Consider the following 21,218-nt stretch of genomic DNA (forward strand, 5'->3'; position numbering starts at 1 on the left):
ATAGTACAAATATATGCAAAAGAACAGCATGCCAGGAATATCTCAGATTGGAAGTGCTGAAAACAGAAGAATTACCTGGCTGGATCTAGACATCTAAGGTAGCATTTTGTACTAACCACCTTTTGTTTATCCGTGCCCCCCTCCCAGTTTAAAGAAGCCTGGAACATACCACCAAGTGCTGTGATCTTCTGCAATCCCATTGAGAATAGCAATTGAAATTTAATGAAAAGCTATGTATTGCACATTTCATCAGAGAAAGCTGCTGCCACCATGACAAAGGAGGAAGGAACCAGCATCTGTAAATCTAATGACCTTGCCACTGACATTCATTCATTAATAATAGTTAAGGATCATCTTGCTGACAGACCTTCATGTATGGTCTCAGTAAAAGGAGACAACGGAAGAAACCTTTCCTTAACCCTTTCAGTCCTTCTTCAGAGGTTGGGCTAAAGAAGAGGTTGTCCCTGCCAGCCCACCCAGGTACCACTCCTTGAGTGAAGGAGCAGCCTAGCACTGAGCTCAGGTTCACCTCTAGCCATCTACTGCCTACACTGTACCTGTGCATACCGAGAATGTGCCTGGGTTATTCTCCTCAGCTGTCAGTACCAATGCAAGCAACAAGCATGGGACCACTCAAGGTGCTGCCTGGGATAGTGCAAAAGTTACACTATAATTAAGTTACACTTGTGGTAATTCTTGATTTAAAATGACTTTACTGCTCTCTCAAGGTGTTTGATCCCTGAGGCCTGAAATCCTCAGTGTGGGTGCCACTGCTTGCAAATCAATTGTTACTGTCAGATAGTATATTGATTCTTCTGGTGCAGTGCCTACAAGCAGCAGATGCAAAAATGGCAATTTCAATTACTAAGCAAAACAGAAGATTTATTTGTGATTAGATGACAAGAGGAAGATTACCACCAGCTACATTCCGGGGAAGGCAAAAAAAATCCAATGTCCTTACTCTGCAAAAAGTACAGAAATCTATATAGATTTCTACACTAGATACATCCAGCTACATTGTTCCTTTTCCCACATTGTTGAAATAATTGATAAATATACAGATAAAGACATAAAAAAATGTATATGCTATATACACACACATTTATGCCACAACATACCCATCTGAATGAATTCAGACTAGAGAGAGAAGTGTAAGAGGGTGATTTTCCCTTGAACTGCCCTGTGCTACCCAAATTTTGGTGAATCAACCACACTTTTTTATTGCCCTCCATCATCTCCGTACCATCACTGGCCTCATTGACTTTAGCCTGACAAAGCACTTCCATGTGGGAAGTATATCTCATTATATACCCTGGAGATAAGGGGAGCTGAATGAATAGGCCCAAGAACAACACAGCTGGCTGTCCTTCAGCAAAGAGTAGAACCATGTCTACATCTTCAGGCCCTTGATGTCACACTCTCTCCAAGGGCAACCATCACTAGAAGAGCCACACCATCTCCTGGCAAAGAACTGAAGGAAGATTTCTTTTTTCCCCCATGTTTTGGCCACTTCTCTGACTGACATTTTTTCAGCCCCAGCTGTGCTAGCAATGATAACCTTCCCTACAGAGCCCTTTTTCCTGACGTCTGGGCTCAAAGGACTGTGTTGCACGACACAATACACTGACTGCTGCAACAAGCCATCAGCAATCAGCCAGCCCTGACAATGGCAGTGACAATGCCATCCACAGAGAAGGGGACAGCAGCAGTACACATGGGAACAAAGCCTCTCTGCCTTTGGCCTGGTCACCACTGTTTTCATTGCCATGTGCAGATGTGGCCCAGGGCTGTTCAGCTCCCTGTTCCTCTGGGCCAGGATGCCACCAGGGATGTGACTGCCACCCACACAGGCCTGGCTTCCACAGAGGTGACAACTAACGGGACACCCACGGAGACGGCTGCCCCTCTGTGCTCTCATCACAGATATTTCCTGTCTGTGGTTTAATCTACCTAGAGCAGGTCTGCATGGGCTGCAGCTGGGCTTCCTCCCACCGCCTAGAGAAATCTCAGCTGTGTTACAGTGACGTTGACGTGGTATGAGGTGGCAGGGCTGGAGTCACCGGTGACTCGCTGACCACAGCGCACCAACCACTTCCACCAGAGCAGTGCGTGGGCAAGGAGCAGAGTGCAGACACTGCACTGGGGATGTCCTCTAGGTTCTTCACATGGTGACATCTGCAGTCCCTGGCCTTGGCTCACATGTCATACCACAAGCTTTGTCTATCATCTCCCATTTCTTGGCGGGAAGAGAGACTGTTCCTGCATCTAAACAGTAGTAGTGGAGTGAGTGGGCAAAGCAGCAAGATCCAAGGGAGGCTGCAGGGCTTTATTCAGGGAAGAAGACCCACTCAATTTCGTGTTTTCTCTTCTGCTGGAAGAGGAGGTAGGAAAAGCAAGAGAAAAGCAGTCTGGATATGCTTCAGCTCTTATTAAGAGAAAGAATACTCCAGGCTGCTTTCAGCAGCTTCTGATTCAGCTCAGGGCACAGCTTCAGGGGACAAAATGCAATGCTGTGAAGGGCAACATCTGAGGCACAAGAGATACTGAATACAGTCTGTACACCCTCGTACTTTTTCTTACTCTGCACTCCCCTAACCCTCTTTCTCCAGCTTAGTCAGGATATTCCTGGCTAGAGGCTGGTGCATGAGAGAAAGTGGGATTTTTTTTCCTGCACTATGGCTTCCTTTTTGGAAAATAAATTGCTTTTTTGGTCTAGCAACATCAACAAGGTACACTGTTAATATCACACACAAGAAAAAACATTATTTTCATGCCATTTCAGACCCTTGTCCTGGTCCTTGTACCATTGTAAAATTGTTGAAGAATTATTGTACAGAGTTGAAGTTATTTCTGAGACTGTTAAAACAAGAGGAGTATTTTCCTGAATCCACTTTACAGAAAAATTATGTGCAGGAAATTAGCTTAGAAATCTAAGGAAATCTGCAATTAGACATTAATTTTTCCACTGAATGTAAAACTGGGCTAAGATAGTTTACAAACTCCACTGCTTCTTGTCCCTCTTCCATAGCCCAGCACCACCAGCCTACGGAACAATTTTTTCATAGGGTCTTGAAGGAGGCTTTGCTGTTGTCCAGTTTGCTCTGTGGAAAGCCACGTAAGTGAGGATGAAAAAAAGTTGGGTAAGTGCCAGATGCTCTGAAAAATTTTGCCTTTACAATCAGTGAGTGTTACAAAAATTTGAAGAGGCCTTGGCAAATGCTTAAAAAACACCATTTCCTAAGTTGATCTGAAATCATGCTTTATGTCAGCATATCATCAAGGATTCTTGCAAAACTGAACTTCTAGGCCAAGTCACTTTTCAGATAGAGCCTGAGAAAGAACCATTTGCAAAAAGCAAACAGCACAGTTGATATTAGGGTTTCCTTCCATCAAAACAGCTTTCAATTGCCAGAAATATGGTTTATTGGCCACATATCACACAAACAAACAATCAAGAGAATGGACTTTGTTACTGAGGGGATTTAGAAGGCTTCAAAATGGGATTCAAAGCTAGTTAAAATCATAATCACACAGGCAATGCCAATTCTCCATGCTGCATGCACATGTACACCAGTTGTGCAGTCATAAGGGCCAACTGGCTGAGAGAAAGTATAAGACAGTATTCCACTTTTGCAGGAATGTTTACTTCAGAGGCACAATATGTTCTCCTGACAAGGAGGGATTATACTACACATGATCAGGAGTATCTCATTGCAGCTTGCATAAAAATTGGTCTCTGACAACACCAGAGTTGTTTAATAGCACTTGACATATTAGCAGCACACACAGTATTAGCAAGAGCATAACAGTCTTTGCTAAATAATCTGTGTAGCTTTATCAACGAGCAAACACTGCAGAGGCACCAAAATCTTTATACAACACCCTTCACATATGTGAGCAAGAATAATATTGTCAAATCCTCTCTCAGCTGTGACATCTTCTTGTAAGATAGGCATGCCTAATATTGGTGGAAAACACTTTTGCCAAGGAAAAAGGCTCCTTCTGTGACAAGCTTGACTTTTAATGGGGTGAGCAGTCCTCATTCATAGCATAGTCTGCACTTGTCCCCATCCATATAAGTTTCCCTGTTAGACATTGGGCAATATGTTTTTAGGAACTCCCATTTTCAAGGTCATATGGCTTCAAGCGAAGTCCATTAGGGAGATGTTTGCAAGGCTGAGTGAATCAGGATTCTTGCCTAAAGAGCTGCATATTTTCTGTCTGACATGCCTGCATTGGTTGGGTCAAGATGTACATGATATAAAGGCAAAGTAGTCCACTCTTTGCTTTCTGAATGCCACCGGGAAATGCTCCATTTAGCAAGACCTGAACATATTTCCTTTAGCCTAAGGAAATATGCAGCCTGAAGTCTGTGTCTACCCTAGAAGATTAGGATTTATTTTCTGGGACCACATAGCAAATATCCTCAGTTCACAAAGCCTTCCCTTTGATGGCCAGACTTGCTCTAGACTCTAGCACTTTATATTGATAAAATTGATATCTGCACTGGGAGCCTTGAAAAAGCACTAAGAAGCAAATTATCCCACCTTACCTATAGCCAGCCAAAAATTAAAATATGGTGAAAGGATGTGACTAGGATACCATTCAGTGAAAGATGCAGCTTGTCAACACAAAGGCTTGCTCAGTAATAACACTTCTTGGGTGAATATCATGGGTTGGAGTTCAGACTGGATGAAGATGATATAAAATTTAGAAAAAATTCAGATGTCTTTTTAAAACTTATTACAGAGATGAGTCAGAGTATTCTGGCATGGGTTAAGAGATGCTCCAGTCTGAACTTTGCAACCTGCCAACTGACTAAACTGCATCAAAAACTGAATCATAAAATTCTGAAACTCTAGCTCTCAGTGGTTGTTTTGTAGCACCAACCATCCATTGGTGAGCTGCCCCTGGATCTTCACAGGAGATGTGTGGGCTCATCACTGGCTTGGACAGGGGCACTGTAAGATGTACCAGAGGTAACTAATCTACCTGGGCAAGTCAGCCAAAGCCCTTACACAGAAGGTTGATAGCCTTTGGAAATCTCACTTTGCTCTTCGGAAGACGTGCTGATACTCTTGTGTGCAGTGAGATGAGCTCACGCTGGGCTGGAATAACAAAGGAAAGCTCCACCATGATGACTGAGGGTGTGCCTAAGACTATTCCTACCAAGCCAGGCTGGGAGCCCCAGCACTGCACTCCCTGGTGCTACCAGTGAAGGGAAGACTTTCCAGTTCAGATCCTAAAACTGTAAGACAGTGCCTGTAAAAGTTAAGAGAGTGAAAACTACTCTGTACTTGTGGGAATCATTATCCACAGGGAGAACAACCTTCCCAACAGGTGGCTGCCTGTGCAGTGTCACAGGAGCAAGGGCAACAGTATGTTCTTCTCCATGTCCACTGGCTGAGCAGCACTGTGGCCCTTGCTTTCAGATATTCCAGTCCCAGGGGTGCATTGAATGACATTCTGCCAGAAAGAGTCCTCTCAGTGAAAAGAAAATCCAGTTTCTCCTTTGCCTTGCCCTGCTGGCCTCCTCTCCCCACCCCACTCAGTAATGCAGCAGGACACTCTTTGAAAGCCAGGTCCTCCTTGACAGCCAGTGACATAATTTACATTTCTATGGCACATTTCACACTAATGGATATCAAAGGACATTTCAAAAGGTCTTTCACAGAGAAAGTCTTCTACCTGAGTTATGACAAAACACTGCAGCACAGAAGTATCACACAGTAACCTTATGATGAGCAGCAGAGATGAGTATTAAAAGTAGCTACAAAGGGAATTTTGGAAGCATGAGTGCAGTTTCTCACATTGGTTCTCGCCAGAACATCAGAACCAATATCATCCCAATTCTTACAAAGGGTGGCACAGAGGTCTCAGTAGCTACATTTTCTGTCTCAGGAGATAATGTGTCCTGAGACAAAAATCATACAGAGAAACTGGAATTAGTAATAAATCCAAAATAAATGAGTTCCACTTACTGGGTCAGTCCTCACCACAGCCTATCATAAGCTTATGTCTTCCCTTCAGCACATTGTCATCAGGCTCGTAATGACTTGTGGTGAGATCCCAACCCAGCTCAAGGCAACATGTCTGGATGTAGAGGGCTAATCCTTTGCCCATCTACACTGATGAGATGTCGCTGGAGTGATGAAGTGGGAGCAATTTACAGCAGCTGAGAATGTGTCACATAAGGCAATCAGACTTAAAAGAAATGTGATGGCAAGGGTCCTAAACATTTTCAAAATACTGCTGTCAGAACAAATCTCAGCATACAAAACCCTTCTTTGAGAAGTTGTCAGAGACCCAGATGGGTTACTGGCTGATTCTGTCCTTCCTGGAACACTGTGCTCCTTTTCAGTTATTACTATTATTCCTGTACCCTAAGCCCCAACTGTGAGGAGCCTGTGGTGTGACATCATCCCTAAGACTGAGCTTAAAATTGGCCAAATGTTCTGCTGAGCTTTCTTTCCCTCCCTGCCTTGGTGGCTAAAACTTTAGCTTAAAACATTTATTTTCATTATGTCTGCAAAATGAGGAGTTTGAAAACAGACCAAAAAAACCAAAAACCAACCTGTAAAAGGCAATTAATAAAACACACCAGCAGTTTCAAAACTGTTCAGAACATCTCATTCAGCAATGCATTGAGACAGAACTGCAGCAAAGCTACTAAATAACATGTTACAAAGCAAAACCCAGGAAAAGGTAAAATAATAACTTGTGGTTTTTAGCATCTTTTATCCAAAGTGCTTTGCAGCCATATATGCATATTATATAGGGATCGTTCATCTAACTGAAATATAGCTGGCTTCCCTTCAGAACTAAGTTGTATAAAACCACACACGATAAAATTATATTGCAAAGTCAGAGAGAGGAAAATGAAAAGCAACTGTTCTAGTTGAATTACAGAGCAAATGCCAAGTCAGCAGAATACCACTCTCTCTAGGAGAAATTTAGAGGAATATGGAGGATTGCATTCAAACTCATGTGGAAGATATCATGGCATCACTAATGACTCAGCCTTTGGGTTTACCTCTAAATGAAAACCTAGTATGTCTGGCAGCAAAATGTCTCTACTAGCATTAGAGAGGGCCCAGGTGATACCCAGTGAGTGATCAACATTCATTTCTGAATCTGCATTTCCTCAAAGGTCTCCCACATTCTCATCAATCACTGAAGCCTGGTGAAGATTAATATTTGTCAAGAGTCAGTATGAAACTGCTTCTGACACTTCTGTTAGGCCAGGAGCACTCAGCAGAGTTTCAGAGAGAGGCCAGTCAGGCTGCAGGACGTGGTTGCTTTTACTTTAAGTACTGTGGTTAACAGTGTGATGGGAATGAAGTCCCTCATATGCCTGTGTGATTGTGTGGAGAAGGCAGCACTATATTTCCTGCTGTGGATCACATTAGCTAGTTAAGGTGCATGACCCCCTCTAGCTTCTGAAGCTTGGAGATCTGCACAAAGGTGGCTGACAGACCACCACACTCATCCAAAACTACAGTGCTAATTACTGTTACTCATACAGAAATTTGCTGTTGCACTCTTCATCACGAAATGCATATTACAGGCAGGAGCCTTGCTCTTAGGTGGTTCTTCATTTTCCTCACTGCCTTCAAGTGCCCAGCTCTCACACGTTTGCATCATAACCAATTTCACATATTCAAGTGACCAGCATTTTATTCAGAAGCCTTTGATGATGGATGTCTGGGGGAGTCAGCTCTGCTCTATAGCTCTAATTCTGGTGATTTGCCATTTCAAGCCTCAAAGTGCATTGAGCTCTAAGTGGTTCCCATGTAGAGGTTTTCCTTTGCAAATAAAGGCTAAAAAAAGATGCAAGTAAGAGACCTGTGATACTGCAGAACTCAAATTCATTTCACAGAGCAAGAGTAATAGCCCTACATCAGGAATTTCCTTTTTCTTACAATGCACTGCACTTCTAATGGCCTATCCCTGCACTCCAGCGGAGTGAGCCAGAACTCCTCTTACAGGTAGCCCCATGCCTCTTTACACTTTTAGCAGGCTGAGAAGATTGCAGAAACGTAGGACAGTAGAAACACAAAGTATAATTCATTTTTCCTCCCAACCAGAGGTGCGCCAGGCAAATCACTTTGCACGTCCTTTTCCCTGAGAAAGTTGCATCATTAGTGGCAAGAAGTAAGTGGGATACCCAGGCTGGCATTTCATCACAACACTCCTGTCTGTAGAGAAACTTCCATTGGCTCAGAGTGAGATGCATTCCCTGCTGAAGCAATATCACTTTCTGCCACCTTCATGTCTGTCCTCTCCTCCTCCAGCCTCACAGCACAATTACAGGCCTGCTGCAGGTATACTTGCCCTCTTTCTTTTACACAGTCTGTTTCTCTTCCTCATTCCCAGATATATCAATAAGGTGACTGTTTTCTGTGGTTAAAATTATATCCCCAGACATTTTAAACCTGCAGTCAAAGTAGATTTGACTGGTCTGAATTCACCTTTGAAGAATAAATAGGAACATGGAAAGGTACTGGAATAAAAGCTATCTCAATCAAAGACTGGAGATCTCCAGCTATGTCTTGAGAGACTTGATCTGGATATAAGAGAGCCCTTCCAATTTAAGGAAAAACAACTACTGCGTGACTCTTTCACCTCCAAGTCCTCTTATAATTTCTCATCTCCATGTAGGTTTTTTTGTTCCTAAAAGCTATCCCTTTCCAAGCTATTTCCTACGGCATCCCATCCCGAACACAGAAAATACCTCCCCAGCCAGGGAGCTTACTGGGACAGACACGAGTCAGTCAGCACCAACTGATAAGGAATAATTCAATACAGCCTATTCTGCAGTCTCTGGCCCTGGGACACTAATCCAGAGGCTAATAAAGCAGTAATCCCTTGCTGATCTGCAGGCTCTGTTTCCCACATCATTACTCCAGGTTATATCTGCTCTCACCACCCTAAACTTCCCTTCCCCTCCCTTCTTCCCCACCTTGCATCATCCTCACTAGTGTGACAACATTACAGCCACCTTTCAGGACCCAACTAATGGAGCCATTGATACTCACTTATTCCAGCCTTCCCTCCTCAGTTGCTGCTATCCCAAAGCACAGGCTATTTGGTTTGCTTTTTGAGCTGGCAGGGTTTAGCTTCTCTTGGAAATGCCTCTGGTACCCCAGCATGGAAGCTGTTTCTGGTGCCCAGGGAGCTGCTGAGAGCCAGTAAAAAAAGGTTCCACCAGCAAAATAGGTTTTCCCTCTCTGCTTTCCCAGGCACCCCAACCTGCACCCGAAGGGGAGATGTACAAATTGTCCAACCTGAGGTCTTGGTTGCAACCTCATAATCTCCATTTACTCTGTCAGCTGCTTACTCATCTGTAACGGGAAGCTCTCAGTCTTGTCATGGATCAACCAACGCCCTGCATCATCTTCCTGTAAACATCTCAGGCAGGCACAAGGAAGGAGGAGGCAAGGGAAAAAGACATGCAGGTCCCTGGCAAAGCATGTGGCTATTGGCCCAGGCCAAGCCCTTTACACAGTTTGGTCTCCCTGTGGTCACTATCAGATGCTACAGAGAAGGTAAATGATGCAAAAGCATCGATCTTCTGTGTTAGTCTCCTAATAAACAGGAATTGTCCGAGGACCTGAAGCATAGGGTTCAGCATAATATCAGTAAATACTATGTGTTCTGAAATCTCTGGACTTTCTCAGTCAGCTCTCACACATCCAGCACAAAGTGATCTTGCAGAGGTCTTGCTTTCAGTGGTATGCTGGGACAGGGAGTTAGTTTTACAGCATGCTTTTACTTAGCCATGATCTGGAGCTTGGTTCCAAGCTTGCTGTCTTTTAATTTAATCAGATGTCCTTTGAGTGAGGTGCTGTATTTTAGGCATGCCAAAAAGGCTGATACAGGGAGAGCTGAAGTGCTGTTTCTCTCTCACTTTTGGAAAAGCTCACCATGAGAATTTATCCTGAGACATAAGAGCCAAAGAGCAAAGACAATAGGAGCTTTAAAAGGATACAGGAAAAGAGATAGCAAATGCTCCCAACATCCATCAATGTGTAAGAACAAATTACTTGCTTTCAGCAGGAGTCTCAGGGTGTCAAACACTTTTACTAGCAGTGAGTATAAGGGTTACAGGGTACATTACCACATTGCAGGGTAGACTGTTCTGAGCTCTCTCCCTTGATTTTTGGGGATAAGAAAGGCTCTCCATCTTTCACGTGGATTTAACTTTACTCTGATTTTTAAAAACAAAGCAGCACTCAAAGTGATCTCTGTGCTTCAAATCACAAACAAATCCATGGTATACAACACAGCCACAGCAGTTGCCCTAGCTGGTAAAGTGCTATTTTAAGTGGACTAAAGCTGACTACAGTCCCTATTTTCCATCTGTCCCTCCTGCATCACTTTCTTCTTCCCATCTCTCCCCATAAGGAAAAAGGATGCACTATAAAAAGTCAACAGGTTAAGATGTTTCAGCTGCTTCTTTCCTGCCAGCTAAGAAGGAGTAGGAATGCAAAAGCAAGTACAGGCAACAAGCAAAAGCAAGTTATCAGCAACAGGAATGCCTTAAAGATTTGTGATACTTCTCTAATGCCACATTCACAATAGCTATGTGTAAAAATCTGGACCCCACCGCTGCTCCCCATGTCCCTGCTGCTTCCAATCACCCACTCACCTGCCTGCCCTCCATCCCTCCCATGCTCAAGGGAGAGCTCCCCTGCAGCCTGTCTGCAACACCAGGAGAGAACAACCATGCAGTGATGCTGAGAAGAAATGCAGCAGTATCTGTCTGTCCTTCCTGACAACTCACTGCAGCTCTCAAACACCACATACTCCCCCATCATTCCATGAGGGTGAGGAGACATCACATCCCTGCTAGCCCAGAACAGCCTAAGAAGAAGTGTGGTGACCTGGGACAACCTGTGTGTACAGGCATCTGATGCAAAGGGACATCACAGGGCTCTTGAAATAAACAAAACAAAATGCCAAAACACCTCCACGCCTCAAGCTGCCACCGCTTTGATATGGTCTGTGGCTGCTAACCTGCCTGTAAACACTGCAGGTGGTCAATTCATCAGCCAGCTGCATCCTCCCACATGTCACTATTTCCTTCTGTCCTGCAATGAGGAGAATTTGCCAGCTCTCTCATGTCTCTGACAAGCACACAGGACCCTCACAGCTCCATCCACAGAGCTCCTGGCTACCTGTTGGCCCTCAGTGTGGCCTGCGTGCATTTGATGGCACTAGTGTGAGCTGAACACAAGGACTGTGACAAAGCCATGCTGCTGCATTGATGTCTAAAGATGGAAAAGTTAGGCAATCTCCTCTTCTGACCCCATTGCCCACTCCTCCCTCCAAGAGACCAAATCTGTGATGGCAACACAATTCCTCCCCACGAACACCTTGCATCAGCCCAACTGCTCCTACCCTGGTAACAGCTCCTGTCCCTATGCACCTGACTAGTTCATTTGGGATTACAGGCACAGCATATGCTTGCTGCATCCCTGTCTGTAAGCTCTTTATGGAACCCCTGCAGCATGAGGATACAGCACACGGAGGTGGCAGGGGGCTGGAGAGAGGGGAAGGATATCTGAGAGCTGACTAGCCTGTCCTCCCAAAAAGACAATGACAACTCAGGATTCATCCACTGCAGCTGCTCCCTTTTAACAGCTTATTTTGAATCTTTACAGAAGGAGAAGAAATCAGGAAATTATCTGTTGGGATTTTTTTTCAGCAGAGCCTGACAGCACCCAGGCTGCCTCCAGCCCTCTGTTTATACCCAACTGGCTGAGGCACTGCAAAGTTGTGTGTACATACACACACACCTCACCCACCTCAGAACTGACCTGCAGAAGGCTAAGGAAGGTCACAAAAGTCAGAAGCTGATGAAGATGCTGCTTAATACTGTATTGATTTTTCTGACCTGGCACTGACAGATCTAAACCGAAGCCCAAAGCTGTTAGACCATTGCCAAATCTAAGTTAAGTGTTGATGACTTGTTATACTGCTGACCTGGGCTGGACCCACAGCATAAGTAAGCCTAAGAGGCTTAATGGTTTCCCCTCTAAGGACTTACCCTCTGACATTTCCCTACTAGAAGGCAACCTGATGTATTAACCAGAAACCCCAGGGGTCATGCAATAAATCTGCCTTTACTGGATATTCACCTTCACCTTAGACATTGGCTGCAAGAGAACCATGGCTTGGCAAGCTTCACCTCCTAGCTGAGATCACAGAATCAATTAGGTTGGAAAAGATCTCTAAGATCATCAAATCCAATTGTTAATGTAGCACTGCCAAGTCCACCACTAAAACATGTCCCCAAGTGCCACATCTACATGTCTCTTAAATACCTCCAGGATGGTGACTCAACCCATTTCCCCAGACAGCCTGTTCCAGTGCTTCACAATCCTCTTGGTGACAAAATTTATCCTCATTTTCTATCTACCCCTTCCCTGGCACAATTTGAGGCCATTTCCTCTTGTCACTTTTTACTTGGGAGACCAACCCCCATCTTGCTATGATCTCCTTTCAGGTAGCTGTAGAAAGCAACAAGATCTCTCCTGAGCCTCCTTTTCTCCAGCCTGCCCAGATCCTGCTCTAGCACTTTCTTCCCTCAAGCAGGTCAACACTCCTGCCCAGCTTTGTGTTGTCTGCAGTCTGACTGAGGGAGCAGTCAATCCCCTCATCCAGATCACTGGTGAAGATTTTAATCAGGTTGGCTTCACTACTGAGCCCTGTGGAGCACCACTGGTGACTGGCCACCAGCTGTATCTAACTCTATTCACCAGCCATGCTTTGGGGTTGGCCATCCACCAATTTTTTTACTCAACAAAGCAAAAATCCAAGGCACAAATAGCAGTTATTTGGCTTCTTGGCCTTCCCCTTGTTTCTGACCCATCAACATCCAACCCTACTGTCACCATCATTAAGGTAGTTTTAAATCTGTTTACACAAGTCTGATTAACTCCTGCGCAAAGTTCCTTTCCCCCTTACGAGTCAGGTGTACTGTGTCTACCACCAGCAGGCCTGTCATTGTATAAACTGATCCATGATCAAAATCCCAAAATTCTGCCTGTGACAGCAGGCTTGTAGTCAGGTATGGATCTGCTGGCTTTTCTTGTTTCTTTCCTCATCATTCCCTGCAACTGGAAGGATAGAGGAGAACACTGTTCATGCTCCTGATCCCTTAACCAGTCATCCCAAGGCCCCAAAGTCTCTCTTGACTGCTCTTGGATTTGGAACTTGATTGCTGCCTACCTGAAAAATCAATAATGGATGAAAATCCAAGGGCTATATCAGGGTAGGAAGCTTTTTTTTCTTCTCATCTTTAACCTGGGCCCCAGGAATGCAGCAGACTTCCCTAAGAAGTGTGTCCAGTCTGCATATGGGGCCTTCTATGATCCTGTTCCCCTCAGAAGGGAGTGTCCTATGAGAATGACCAAGTCTTTACTGAAGAAGCAGTTTTGATGCAGGGTGGAGGCTGATTTAACCTCACTGGCACCTCCAAGCCAGATGAACCATCATCCCTCATTACTGCTTTCTCCACTTGCAGAGCCTTGTACCTATTGTGCAAATGCATCTTGAGATACAACACAGCTAAAGCAAGACTTAGCCAGGATGGATTCCCACGAGAAAGAGATATTTTCCCCATCTCAGGAAGGGGAGAGAGAACTTGTTTTGCTCATTCTCTTCTGTCTGAGCTGCAGATCCCCTTGTACAGCTCTATTGGTTTTTGTCTTTTCAGGTTGTGCACACAGAATCACACTCTTGATCTCCAGGCTACATTTAACATCACTTTATAACAGTCCTCAAGGGGAAAGCTGGGGAGCCTGCTCTGCTGAGCCCTGTGGTTTGGAGAAGATGCAACTGAGTTTACTTAGCTAAGCAGTCCCACAGGTTTGTTCTGCCCTCAGCTCTGTGGTGTTTGGGGTTTGGAAGGAAGAAAGACTCCTGCTGGAGGAGCAGGGACATCAGCTTCTCCCCAACTTTTGAGCTAGAAGAGCATTAGCCTCAAGGATATCTTCTCCCCCATGAGAAGGTGGCAACAATTCTCCAACAGGCTGAAATACAGATTCTTCAAACTCCCACCCTTACCTTAAGACTGACAAGAACTCCCCCTGCTCTCTAATCAGCAAAAAGTTTTTCCACCTTCTCCCCCAGCTGTGGAGTCCTGTGTGAGCACAGGCACTTTGTGCAGGCACTGATGGATGCTGATTGCTGTGGATGAGGGTGACTGTGCATGAAGAGAACCCCAGCAAAGTTCAGTGGCTTGGAAGAGTTTTCCTCAAGGGGACAGAGCAGTACAAGCACAGGATTGTCCCTGTCAGACAGCTCATTTTCCTTATCCCTGTCCAAGAGAATGAGAGAGCACTGTCTGCCTGCATTAAGGTGGTTGCACTGTTGATAATTTGCAAACAGGCAGAGTTCACTTGGGGAAAAATGCAAAGCAGGGCAGGAGAAGAGAGACTCTTTAAAAACACTTTTGTCTTTTGTTAAACAAAATTGTAAGACCTCTGGGGGGAAATCTATACCTAATTAAAAGTTTAGCAAGTCCAAGGAGATATTCAAGGCTACGGAAACCAATTGGTGGGAGCCTGAGACTTACTCACTAGCCCTTAATATGTTAATTCACAATGTTTCCGAGAGAAGAACATGACCCAGAGCTTCACAGAGTGTCTAAGGCATTGCTACTGGGAGGATCAGGTGAAAAGTTTTAAAGTTGTTAGAGATGGCAGCCATTGTTCTTTCAGGAGAAAAGAGAAAAAGCAGCTGTTCAGCTATTTTGGAATAGAAAATTGAAAAAAAAAAAACCAAAAAAAACCAAAACCAAAAAAACCTACCTGAATCAGTCTTGCAATCACCAAAGGTCAGCCTGAGTTTCCATGGTAAGCATTTCCACTAGAAGCTTAAAGCAAATGGTGATGGCAGTTTTGATGGAGGGGTGCAGAGACAGACAGGGAGAGCAGGATAGGAGAGGCAGGCAGGAAACCAGGGAAGCACTTCCAAGCGAGACGTGGCAAGCTAAGGCTGAAAGAGACACAGAGGTTTGGGCAGCTGTGCTCAGGGAAACATGACTATGTATGTTCCTTGTCAACAAAGAAAGCAGCACCAAGGACAGACTTTCCTCCACTTTCAATAATTTATTGAAAGAACCCCTTCACTCTTGAGCTTGTTGTTCAGGTCTGCAGGTGGCACTGGCTCTGGAAGGGTTTGAGGAATGCTCTGTCTCCTGCAGCAAGCACCACAAAGCAAACCCCAACAGAAAGGCTGCTAATGTAACTCAGACAAAGGGGGACAAAGCTGCCACTCACAGAACCACAGAGTCACTTAGGTTGGAAAAACCCTTTAAGGTCATGGGGATCAGCTGTTAACCCAGCACTGCCATATTCACCACAGCTGCACATCTTTTAAATCTGCTCAGCACCTCCAGCTCCAAGCCCAGGGCACACAAAATCACAAACACAGGTCAACAAATAGAGAGGAGTAGTTGGAGGGTTTTACTCTGGGCCCCAGTAGCCCCAGCATCCCACCTAAACCCCTGCAAGGTCAGGGGCAAAGACGCACAAAAAGGATCAGCTTCCCTCACCCCACTAAAACACAGTCCCAGCACAGCAATCCCATGGCCTGGTTATGCACATACACTGCTGGGAAGGGAGAAAAAAAAAAGAAAAGAAACCAATTTGCTCTGCTGCTTGAGCAGCCATCCCTGAGATACTGAGAAAATACCATAACTTGTGCAATCGAGCTTTTCAGTGGCAGCAATAGCAGGAGGCAGACGCAGCACAGGGGACGGATATTGCCAGCCCCCCCGCCACCCCCGCAGCACAGGCAGACACACAAACTTACCTTTCACTCCTTCCTTCACTAACTGTCTTATCGCCATGGCAACTGTAATCCTAGGTCATGCAGCTAGGAAAAAAGAATAAATATAGCACAAATGAAGATATACACTATCGCCAAACACAGCCTCGGTGGTAGAATCTAATTTTCATTAGAGGCATAACAGTAGTTTTGCATAATTATACATATATTAATGCCCAACATGCCCATCTTCAGTGGAAATTCATTAAGTCAGTTCTAAATAAAAAGGATTGCTCATTGCAGGTCAATTTTTTTTTAATTTTAAAGCAGAAAATATTTCTAAAAGCTCAAATCATACTTTCACAGCTTTTTCTTAATCCTGAGATTAACAGAGAAAGGAAAACATAAAGATTAAGTCAGCTCTCAAGTAAAAAATGGCAAAAAACATAACAGGAAGCTTTGCTGCTTTTGCAGTGCAAGGAGTGAGAACAAGTAATAAAAAAATTTGGCCAGGTGCTGCACTGTACCTGGAATTGAGTCCCAAAAGAAAGCACCTCACAGCTTTTGGTGCTTGTGGTGAAAGCAATGCACCAGCATCATACTGAGAAGAACACACCACTGCAAGCAACCGAATGCAGGTTTGGCTGGCACCAGAATTTACTACACAGCTTGAGGTCAGCATTTACAAGAGGAGGCTTATTTACTCTGATGGCACAGATACAATACAGCAGCACCAAGGGACAGCCCCAGCCAAGCACACTGTAAAGCAGAGAAACCTTTCCCTCCATTCCTCCTTCTTTAATTTGCTTCTCAGGCTCCTTCATTGCAGGCTGAATGCAAACACCTGAGGCTGGTATGTAATATCCTCTCATTCTTACTGTTCCCAGGTGGGCCTCATCTGAGTGACTGGGAGCCCTTGGTGCTGGTCAGAGCCCACCTTTCCTTTGTGTGGGGCAGTGCCTGAGGGTGGTTTCTGTCACTTCAGAGGGCAGGTGCCTGGGTATCTGGTTCTGGAATATCTGGTATATCCAGCCTCTGGAACTTCACAGTGAAATCTTGTATTGCAAGCATGCATGTGGCTCTAAGGATGCTCCCAAGATCCTGACCTGGTGCACACTGGACTAAATAATAAAATAAATGCAGCATCCTGAGGAGACGTCTCTTTGCTAACTTCATCAATATCCTAGCCAGGGAGGCAAGGGAGAATCTAGTACTTGGGTTTGTCTCCACAGAGTTTTATTTCATTCCTCACTCACTAAAAAGGCAAGGAGAACTAGGACAAAAGGGAGAGGAGAACTGGGTTTGGGGGAAGGGTTTAGGGGTGGAGGAAGGAAAAAGGGGGATGTGGCAGAATAAATGGAAAGACAGAAGAAGAGATAGAGAAAGGTCTGTCCTAAACAGCAGCAGAAATCTCTCATGGCTGTCAATCTTTACTTCTTCTCCTCCTTGTGTCATTATTAGTACACAGTTCAAAGCTCAGCCAGTGTGAGGGAGAAATCTCCCTTCTCACACAAGCTTCTGCAGGAGGGAGAGAGAGCTCATTGCCTGTCCAAGCCTGTGTGTGCCCTGGCCAGAGTCTTGCTTGTCCTTCCCTCTGCAGTAGGGAGCCCTTGCTGACATGGACTTCTGGGATGTTCAGGAGATCCAAATGTGGCCCCTTCACACTATGAGCATCTCCTGCCCCTGCCCTGGAGGTACCTGAGCCCTGGAAGCCCACTGTCCACAATGAAAAGAGAAATAGCAGCTTGCTTCAGATGCTGCTGGTCAAAACAGTTTTGTTTTGGTTTTTTAAAATAATGAGTGTACACTTCTGGCACACTTGTGCCTGCTGTGTCTGTCCTCCCTTCCTGAGTGTCAGCCCAGACAGAAGAGGAGCTTTTTAGAGAAGTCAGATGGGGCCTGACAGAGGGTCCTGCTGGGCATGAGCTGTGAACTCAGTGGAGGAAAGAACCCACCTTCTCTCTGTGGAGCTGTGCTGTAGGTGTATGTGGGTTGTTTGCCCAGGATTTCCCACTGACTACAAAGGCTACCCAGCCTTCTACTGACCAGAGAGCAGTGGCAGTGCTAAAACCTCCAGAAAAACACGGGAGATGTTCAAATGTCTGCGATAAAGTTTACTTGTGGGAACAGGACACAACTGAGATATGGCGGCTAATTTGGAGAACAGATTCAAAATCTTCTCTGAACTGGTAAAAAGAACAATATCAGCCACTCCTCTGATTTTTGTGCTGTCTGTGATTACCACCAATGAGCCAAATACATGAGCTCAGGAGGGAAAGGGATGAAAAAGGAGACAGACGTGTAGGAAAGAATTGGGATACCTTCAAGGAGAAGCTGAAATATGACCTTGGAAGCTTGTAGAGACAAACTTGTAGAGTCTCAGAAATACTGCTATCCCCTGCTTCTCTCCCACTGGCTCCTGCAGTTTTGATACAAGTTTGGTCTCTCCCTTGGTGTTCCTTTCCTGCAGATGTCCCTGCATGGACAAATCCCTTGACATGGGAAATCAAGCAAGGGGAGCCTCAGCACCCCTCCCCAGTCTACCTCTCAGGGTTTTTTAAACCATGTTACCTGCTGTGACTCCCACAGTGCTGTGACAACAGCACGGAGAGGTACAGCTCTGCTGGGGACCCTGGCAAGCACGGTCACTGAGCCACACTGAGGCAAAGCAAAGCAGTAAGGATTCAAGGGACACAGTCCCTGTTCCCCTCTGAAGGGACATTTAAGCCAGCTGGAGAGGCAGAGGGGATGTGTGAACATATCCAGCAGGATGAGCTTTATGATTTAGGCAAACAGTGTAAATGCCTAAGTACTTATATCTAATACCTTTCCTGGCACTTCCACAAATGGACATTCCTGCCCAGCCGTGCAGAGCAGTCTCAGATGATGTCTCACAGCAGGGACCTGTGGAATTCCATCCTTCTGCCTACAGGCACACCTGGAAGCCTTGCACATGCAGAGTGGAGGGGACAAGCGATTGAGGCTCAGCCTGTGTCGCAGTGGCTGGGGATCTCTGCACCGTGGAGGGTGCTATCATGGGGTATGAACATGAGGCAGGGGAGCTGGTGATTTGTTCCAACGCTTTGCTGAAGTCAAACAGCAATTCCTCACCATTTGGAGAAATGGAATATGTGGCAAAACTGCACTTCCTGGTCCGGGGCTGAGCTGAAGCGGATGCATGCTCAGCCAGGGTAAAGGCTCTCCTACCCCTCATGGGCTTTCACACGTTCCCACAGCAACAGCAAGGCAATCACATTCCTCCTTCTCTCTCGTGCACACTGATTAAAATCATGCTCATCACAAGTGCCTCAGCTCAGGCACCCAGCCCTTTAATTGCTGCAATGAAGGATATGAATGTAGGCGATTCTGAGGCCAGCAAAGCAGAAAATTAGCATTTAGCGTGAAAATGATGCTACTGCATCATCACCAGTGCAAAGCAAACAACACAACCAGTCAGGCTGCCTCTTTCCCTCCCTACTTGCACGCTTGGACTCGTCCAGTGCTGCAACAACTCCAGTGCTTCCCACACACCTGGGGCTTGTCCCTCTGAGGCTGCGCCAGGAGACAGGCAGGGGCTGCAAGACAGCATCGCCTTTCTGACTCTGAGCTCATGGTGAAGCAGGTTTATACACTCCTGCTGAAATAATCCTCCCTCAGATGTCAGAAATGCCACATTAGCTGCTGCACTGATTCCTGTGGGATTTACAGAGCAGAGGAATGCAGCAGCAAGCGGGGGCGAGGCTGGAAGGAACAAACTTGCACCCTCGGGGTGTCCTGTCCCTCAAGGTCAATCATCCATTTCAAGCCAGGAGTCAGATTGTCTCCTTCAGACCCTTAGCTATCTCTCTCCATCATTACTGCCAATTCCTCTCAGGCCCTCTCACCTCTCTCTAGGCTGGCTGGACACAAATAGACATTAAAATACTGTGTCCACAGAAGCCTAAAAGGAAAGGCTGGTTTTTTACCAGACTGGCTGGGATGGAGCCATCATCTGCTTAATTATCAGATGATAATTGACCTTCCAAATCTGTGAGCAGTGCAGAGGTGCCTACCATGCTTTCCCGCCCCAGCCAGGGCTCTGCACGCTGGTGGTTTTACCTCAGAGAGAGCCGCCATTTTCCTGGCCTCCTCTGTGTAGGTGCCTGACCATCCTCGCCCAAAAGGGAGAGTATTTCAACACATTTTGACATGGATCTGCCACCTCTTTGGGTCCCTGAGCAAACAAACGATGCTGAAGTGCCACAGCTCGGGTTCTGAATTGCAGATGGAGCAGTAATTTACACTTGGTAGGCATGAGGAGGGTCCTGCTGCAGGTGCCCTCATGCCCCACCCGTGATCTGCTGCAGCTCCCTGCCCACCCCACACCCTCTTTCCCCTGCTTACAGATTCAGGTTGGGCTAGCAGAGATTGCACCCTAGCTGTGCCCTCAGGCTGTGCCCTCAGGCTGCCACACTGTGATGTTGCTCCTTGTCCCAGGCCCACGGAATATGGCTGGGGAGGGCTCCCGGCCCTGCAGCTAGCAGAGACATTGCAGCTCCTCACAGACAGTGTTGGGCAGACACTGCTCGTCTCAGTGCTGTGGGCACTGCTGGTGAGCAGTGAGCAGTGTCCCAAGCAGTGTCCCGAGTCAGCACTTTGGGCTGTTTACTGCTTTATCCTTGAAAAAAGAGACCAGTGGGAGATCTGTTTATAAGCTACAACTACTCTGAAACAAGTATATGCCTACACCCACGCACATACACAAAGCAGCAGTGACTATGGAAGCATACGAATAAATATTGAGCAGACAGCAAGGGATTTGCAGAATAGCCTCTCTGTGGCTTTTTTTTTATTTTTTATTCAATGTGATGTTGTTTGTTGTTGGCTGGTTTGTTTTTTTTTTTGCTTTTTTTTTTATTTTTTTACCTTCCTGATTTATTTCCTGGGCCTGGGCTCACAATAACAGCAGAAACTAATCAGTGGCCAATAATGATTAACAGTCTGTCATGTGTTATTAACTCTACGTTCAGTGTAAGGTAATTTCAAAAATCTGTGCCAAGAAATATAAACGTACAGGGAGGAAGGGGCAGTTGTATGTATATAGAGGGATTATACTCACAAAAGCAGATATTTTATCCACACCAGCCCGTTTACATTGCACTCAGCTTTTCTTCTTAGACATATCTATTATTATCTAGAATGTATGTAGTATTTCTGTGGGTAGATCATTTTGAAACAAACCCTTCATATGATTCAGATAAGGAAGTGAGAAAAGAAGTGTGTAAGTGAGAAGGTAAATTAACTGTGTTGGTGAAGTTGTAATTGAAAGGAGAAATGGGATCATCCACTGTCATTGTTATCCCAGCAATTACTAGATGCAGCTAAGGATGACAGTGGTACTTCTAGAGGAAAGTCCGCCTGGTACTTCATCTCCAAAGCCATGATAGCTCAAAAGCAAG

The 21,218-nt window shown here is 45.5% G+C and overlaps 1 protein-coding gene across 1 annotated transcript in view; it reads right to left on the reverse strand.

Annotated features, from left to right (window-relative positions):
• The window catches only part of GRAP2 (GRB2 related adaptor protein 2), a 101,107-nt gene extending 84,571 nt beyond the window's left edge, over positions 1-16,536 (reverse strand). Inside the window, exons 1-2 of the mRNA XM_085048710.1 lie at positions 16,308-16,536; positions 15,826-15,888 (exon numbers count right to left, since the gene is read on the reverse strand). The gene's annotated coding sequence lies outside the window, so the exon portion shown is untranslated. The remainder of the gene's footprint in view (positions 1-15,825; positions 15,889-16,307) is intronic.
• Between the last annotated feature and the right edge of the window lie 4,682 nt (positions 16,537-21,218).

This window comes from Lichenostomus cassidix, chromosome 1Aa (assembly GCF_008360975.1).
Source record: "Lichenostomus cassidix isolate B80296 chromosome 1Aa, HeHo_3.0, whole genome shotgun sequence".
In the NCBI taxonomy this organism is placed as follows: domain Eukaryota; kingdom Metazoa; phylum Chordata; class Aves; order Passeriformes; family Meliphagidae; genus Lichenostomus; species Lichenostomus cassidix.